The sequence below is a fragment of the Aedes albopictus genome, chromosome 1 (genome assembly GCF_035046485.1).
Source record: "Aedes albopictus strain Foshan chromosome 1, AalbF5, whole genome shotgun sequence".
NCBI lineage: Eukaryota > Metazoa > Arthropoda > Insecta > Diptera > Culicidae > Aedes > Aedes albopictus.
Window position 1 is genome coordinate 162,924,718 of NC_085136.1, and position 6,174 is coordinate 162,930,891.

Below are 6,174 nucleotides of genomic sequence, written 5' to 3' on the forward strand. Positions count from 1 at the left end.
GGCCAAAGCCGGAAGGATACGGTGGGCAGGGCATGTTGCAGAATGCCGAACAACAACCCTGCAAAGTTGGTGTTTGCTAACCATCCGGTTGGTACAAGAAGGCGTGGAGCGCAGAGAGCACGATGGGCGGACCAGATAGAGCGTGATCTGGCCAGAGATGCATTTGAACGTGTTCTGTTCATGTTCTGTTCAAAACTAGCGCTCACGTGAGCCGTGTTCAAGTTCAAACAAAGTGGGTGTTTGAAAACGGGGCACTGTGTAGCTAATAGCAACTGATTTGCGACCGTTTTAATAACTCGGTCATTATCACTGGGGCGTGCGTGTCGGTTGTACAGATTTTCACAAAGTTGTTGCGACAGCTCTGCATGTGAAATATCCGCATAGCTTACTAAAACAATGACTAGTTCTCCTCTTATGAGGTTTTCCCACCAAGAGGAGCTTCCTCCTCCAAATTCAAAGGGCTCATTACACTCTAGTCAGTTTCTGTACAACAATTTCTTCTCAGTGATGCGATGTTGGAGCGGAGCTCCGCGGAAGTGCTTCTTGCTAGTCTGATGCCAGGATCGCATCTGAGTAACGACACGGCGTGTGGAGCCGCACGTCATGATATTGTTGAAACAAAAACTATGTCCAGGGCTTGGCCCGTTTCTGACCCGGTGTTATCTCGGCCTCCAACATCCTACATAACGACACAGAATTCCGCACTTACAGGGACTTGGTAATTCGAGAAGGTATCCATCAAATCAGTAGGAAACGGAAGTGACCGCGATCACCTGTGATGCAAATGCGGCGTCGTAAAAAATCATGATTTTTATTTCCTTTAGCTAATGATCTGAGCTGTCAATTTTAATCACCATTCCGTGAGCAATCTAGTTGCCCAGATTGTGTTCAAAAATGTGAACACGCACGTAAGAGCAATCAGGGAACATTTTCAGAACGCTCACAGAACATGAGCGTTCAAAATGCATCTCTGGATCTGGCGAGTGTTGGGCGTGACCGACGTTGGAGAGCTGCAGCTGCAAATCGAGTATTATGGCGGCAAATTGTTGATTCAGTATTATCATGAATTTGATGTTAACTAAATAAATGAATGGACGCTATTGAAACGGAGGAGCGTATGCCGCATGGAAAATAGGAGTCACATTGCTCTTAATAACGATCTCGGCTTCAAATTCGCGAATGGGAGAATTGATATTCTATACCGTATTTGTGTATTTAACGCATATTGAATCAAAAATTTAGCGATCAAAAGAGTTTATACTCACATTACCTTGCTTAAGCGATGTTCTCCAGCTCGGCCACAGTAGGTACATCCATCCAGGTCCATCCAAGAAAAGGTCTGAAGGATTTCTTGGTCTCGATAACCACAAGTACTAATTTTTTGCTCGGATCACTTCTAAATATCCTTAGTCGCCTGTGCAATGTTTCCACCGATAATATTTAACCCTTCACCGGTCACGGTTGAAAAATCTTTCCTCACACCAATCAATGGTAAATGAGGCAAATGCTTTCGATACAACTTACCTTACCTTACCGGTCAGGCTAAGACCTGAGTGGCCTCTGCTGTACATAGTAGCCGTCTCCATTCTACTCGGTCAATGACTGTGTGTCTCCAGTTCCGCACTCTGCGAAGGGTCCGCCGGTCGTCCTCCACTTGTTCAACCCATCAAGACGTGGTGCGCAGTCTTCTTGTACCGGGCGGATGACTCTCGAGAACCATTTTGATCGGGTTGCTATCCAACATCCTGATGACGTAATCCGCCCACCGCAGCCTCCCGATTTTCACGGTGTGGACAATGGTTGATTCTCTCAGCAGCTGATGCAGCTTCATTCGCCTTCTCCAAGTCCCGTCTTCCATCTGCACTCCGCCCTAGATGGCACGCAACACTTTCTGTTCGAAAACTCCAAGGGCGCGTTGGTCCTCTGTACGTAGAGTTCATGCTTCGTGCCCATAGAGGACTACCGGTAAAATCAGCGTTTTGTAGTTAACTTCATGTGACGGCAAACTTTATTCGATCGTAGAATTCTGCGGAGTCCAAAGTAAGCTCGATTTCCCGGCACAATGCGTCTCTGAATTTCTCTGCTGGTGTCGTTGTCGGCGGTCAACAGTGAGCCCAAGTACATGAATTCTTTAACCGCCTCGATTTCATCACCGTCGATAGAAATTCGGGATGGCGGGTGTGGTGATACCTCCCTTGAGCCTTTTGCTATCATGTGCTTTGTTTTCGACACATTAGTGATTAATCCAATTCGCCTGGCTTCACTCTTTAGTCAGATGTACGTTTCCGACATCATCTCATATTTACGAGCTATAATATCAAAAGTATCATCAGTGAAACGAACGAACTTCGTGATAATCGTTCCACTCGTGTTTGTCCCCGCTCTCCTTATTACACTCTTTAAAGCACTGTTGAACAGCACGAAAGACCATCACCTTGCCGTAACTCTCTGCGAGCTTCGAAGGGACTCGAGAGTGTTCCTGATACTTAAACTACGTACATTTCTCGATCCATCGTCGCCTTGATCAATCGTATCAGTTTATCCGGGAACTCGTGCATAATCTGCCATAGCTGGTTTCGATCGATTGTACCATACGCCGATCTTAAATCGATGAACGGATTCTCCCGAATGCCTAGTGCGCAATGGTTTAGAGGAAATGGCGGAACGCGTTTTGTTCGTGTGCCCGCGTTTTCGCACAATGCGTGACCACATGCTTGCCACATGCGGGGAGGACACAAACTCGGGCAACTTGGTCCAGAGGATGTGTAGGGATGAGTTTGGCTGGAACGCCGTTTCAACGGCTATCACCCATATCGTCTGGGAGCTATAGAGGAGGTGGCGCGTGGACTCGGAGAATGGCTAGTCCAGATGCAGTACAAGAGGTGGTCCAGGGGTTCGGAGTCGGCTTCGCAGGTCATACCGGTGCCCTGCGGTCGACATCGACCCTTACAGCGATTAAGTGGCCGCGGAGAGGAAGTCCCGGTAGCGGTGCTGTCGTGGCGTCAGTCTACTGGGTTGGATCCGAGCCCGCGGTCAAATTGATCTTCGGGTCGAAATTGATCAGACGTTTTTCAGTTAGATAAAGTATACTTTAAATAGTTTCCTTTCAAAAAGTGTGCTGTTGGAATCAGATACTAAACGATACTTGAAAGAAAACAATTTAAAGTATGCTTAATCTAACTGAAAAATGCCTGGTCAATTTCGACCCGGAGATCAATTTGATCCCGGTTTACGGTATCTTGTAGGCAGCGCTCAGTAGTGTGATTGAGCGGTAATTCCCGTAATCCAACTGTCGCCATTTTTGTAGATGGGACACACGATACCTTCCATCCATTCTTCCGGTAATACTTCCTCCTCCCAAATATTGAGGTGCTCATCGTCGGCTTGTGGCACAAAGCCTCCGCGCGAGCGGTTCAGCTTCTCGTAGAACTTCCGTGTGTCCTTAGCGTGGCACAGCTCTTCAATCGCTTCGCGATCGCATTCTTCTTGATGGCGCTTCTTCTTCCGGAAGACTGAGTTCTGCTTGTTAAGCACCTGTCTATAACGCGCCTCATTCGCTCTCGTACGACATTGCAGCATTCTCGCCCATGCTGCATTCTTCTCGTTTTTCAGCTGATCCCATTCGCTGTTTCTATCGTTTCTGTGATTTGGAGTCGCGAAGCCTAGTGCTGCAGCCGAGTTACTATTTACGGCGGATCGGATGTCCCTTCAGCCATTTTCAAGTGTAGCTGCTTTTCCTTTGGTAGGACCACTAGGACTATGGATATCTTCAGTAAATAAGCTTGGAATTGGAATAAACATTCATTCCGGTTTCGACCATTAAAAAATCTGTCTCTAGGCATAATATCACGATCTGCTCTACATGGCGACCGTGACAGGATAAGTTCTTATTTAAATTAGACTAAGTATTATGGCGCCAGCACCAAACCGAATAGCAACGTTTTGACTAGCGACACTTTTAGACTAGCGACACTTTTTTTCAGTACCGGGTGTAGTGCGCTGTGTGCGTTCAATGACGCACCATCATACACAGGGGATAGACAAAATGATCGGGACAGGCAAAATTTGCACTTTTCAAAAAATGTTCAACTAGCTGTAACTTTTCGAAAAGTGCATCAAATATTCTCAAATTTTCACTGTAAGTTGATCAACTAGTTGGGTATCAGTGGACAAAATTTGGAAAAGATCGGGCTATTCTACAAAAAGTTATAAAGATTATAGTAAAAGGTATAATTTTCCGATAGTCAACTTTGTGCTGTTATATCTCCGGAATCAATGAACCGAATGTAACGAAATTTTGATCATTTATGACTTAGATAATGAGCTCTGAAAAACGTTTAACACAATTTTAAATTATTAACAAAAGAAAAAGTTATAGCGATCCTATTTATTTTATGATTTTTTTAGTAAATTAGTTTATTTTTAATATGCATCCCAGTACTTTTTCTATTAATTGAAGGCTATGGTGATACTTTCCTTTAAAACATATTTACACTCAAGACAATTGGAGGGAATTTAAATAAACTATAATTAGCACTTTGAATTTTGAAACGATGTTGAAGTTTTAAAAAATTTGTATTTTATTGGGAAAATAAACTAATCGTAATAATTTTCTTCCATATCAAGAATTTTAACTTGTATCAAAAGTTTTTTGAAGTTCATTATATAAGTCATGAATAGTCAAAATTGCATTGCATTCGGTTGATTGAATCCGGAGATATAACAGCTTAAAGTTAGCTATCGGATAATTATACCTTTTTCTAGAATCTTTATAACTTCGTGCAAAAAAGCCCGATCTCTTTCAAATTTTGTTCGCTGATACTCAACTAATTGATTAACTTACAGTGAAAATTTGAGAATATTTGATACACTTTTCGAAAAGTTACAGCTAGTTGAACATTTTTTGGTAAGTAAAATTTTTGCCTTTCCCGATCATTTTGTCCATCCCCTGTACGTCACTTCCGATGGATGTTGTAAACAAACCAAAATAAACAAACATATTTTTCTCAAAAAAAGTTTTTTGATTTCCAACCGAATTTATATAAAAAAATAATTACAAGTAAAGTTTCTAGAAGAAAAATAGTTCGGGTGCGTGTACCAGTTATCGCACTGCCTAAGGAAAACTATTTCTACAAAAAAAAAAGAAAAAGACCGACGAATATCGTCGATATGTCAAATTGTTTTCATTCTTTACAGGAAAAAAAGCAACGAAGCCAAAACGACGTTTAGTATTTATTATTCGTTGCAAGAAAATAGAGAGCGAAAATGATACAAAATCGCTAATAGACCTCCGCTCGTACGTTTAATCGTTCTGGTGTCTTTTACAATAAATGCGCGAATGGGCCAAAGAATACTGCGCCGAAAACACCAACACGATTTACCGTACTGGCGGAGGTATACGAGCACTTGCGCTCAAAAATTTTCGCGCTACGCATAATATTACGGCGTATCACAGAGGTCCAATTTTGAGAAAAGCTGTCAGAAACTCAATTTTTGAACATGTCTTATATGGGAAACAGTATATTGAGCATTCATCCATAATACCAGGAGCACTAAGACCAAGCCCACTCATGGGCTCAATCAAGCGTTTTAACGTTAAGTAGAGCCCCGAACAAAAAAGCGAACCGCACCGGTCGCTGCTAAGTAGGGCTCGAAAGCGAAAAGTTTACGTACAGTTCGTAGCAGGGCTTAGAATATAGAGACACGCAAAGTACGGTCTCTATCCGTAGGCTCGTGCGCTCTCTCGCGTTTAGCTCTCTGGGTAGCGTAAAGAGGAGACGAAAGAACATGAGTATGGATTTGTTGCCAGGTATATAGTTTCTAGAGAATGATTTTCTTGTTTTGTATAGGTAGGAATTTATTTTAGTTTGCATCAAATATTTGAAATTTTCAACCAATCAATATCATAGATCGTTACACGAATAACACAACAAATTGTCTGACATAGAATTGTGATAGAGTTTTTGATTCGGCCGATCGTTTCGAAACTAATATTTGAAGAAATGTATATTGATTCAGTGAGTTTTGCTGTTTTAACACGTACATGTTTGAGCCGGGTTTTCTACGCAGCAAGTAAAGTTAGTTTCGCACATTTAAAAAAATGTCCAAATAAATAACTCGCGAAGTTCGTTCCGACAAGTTTCAAAATTATCGTCATCCGACGCAGATTCCGGT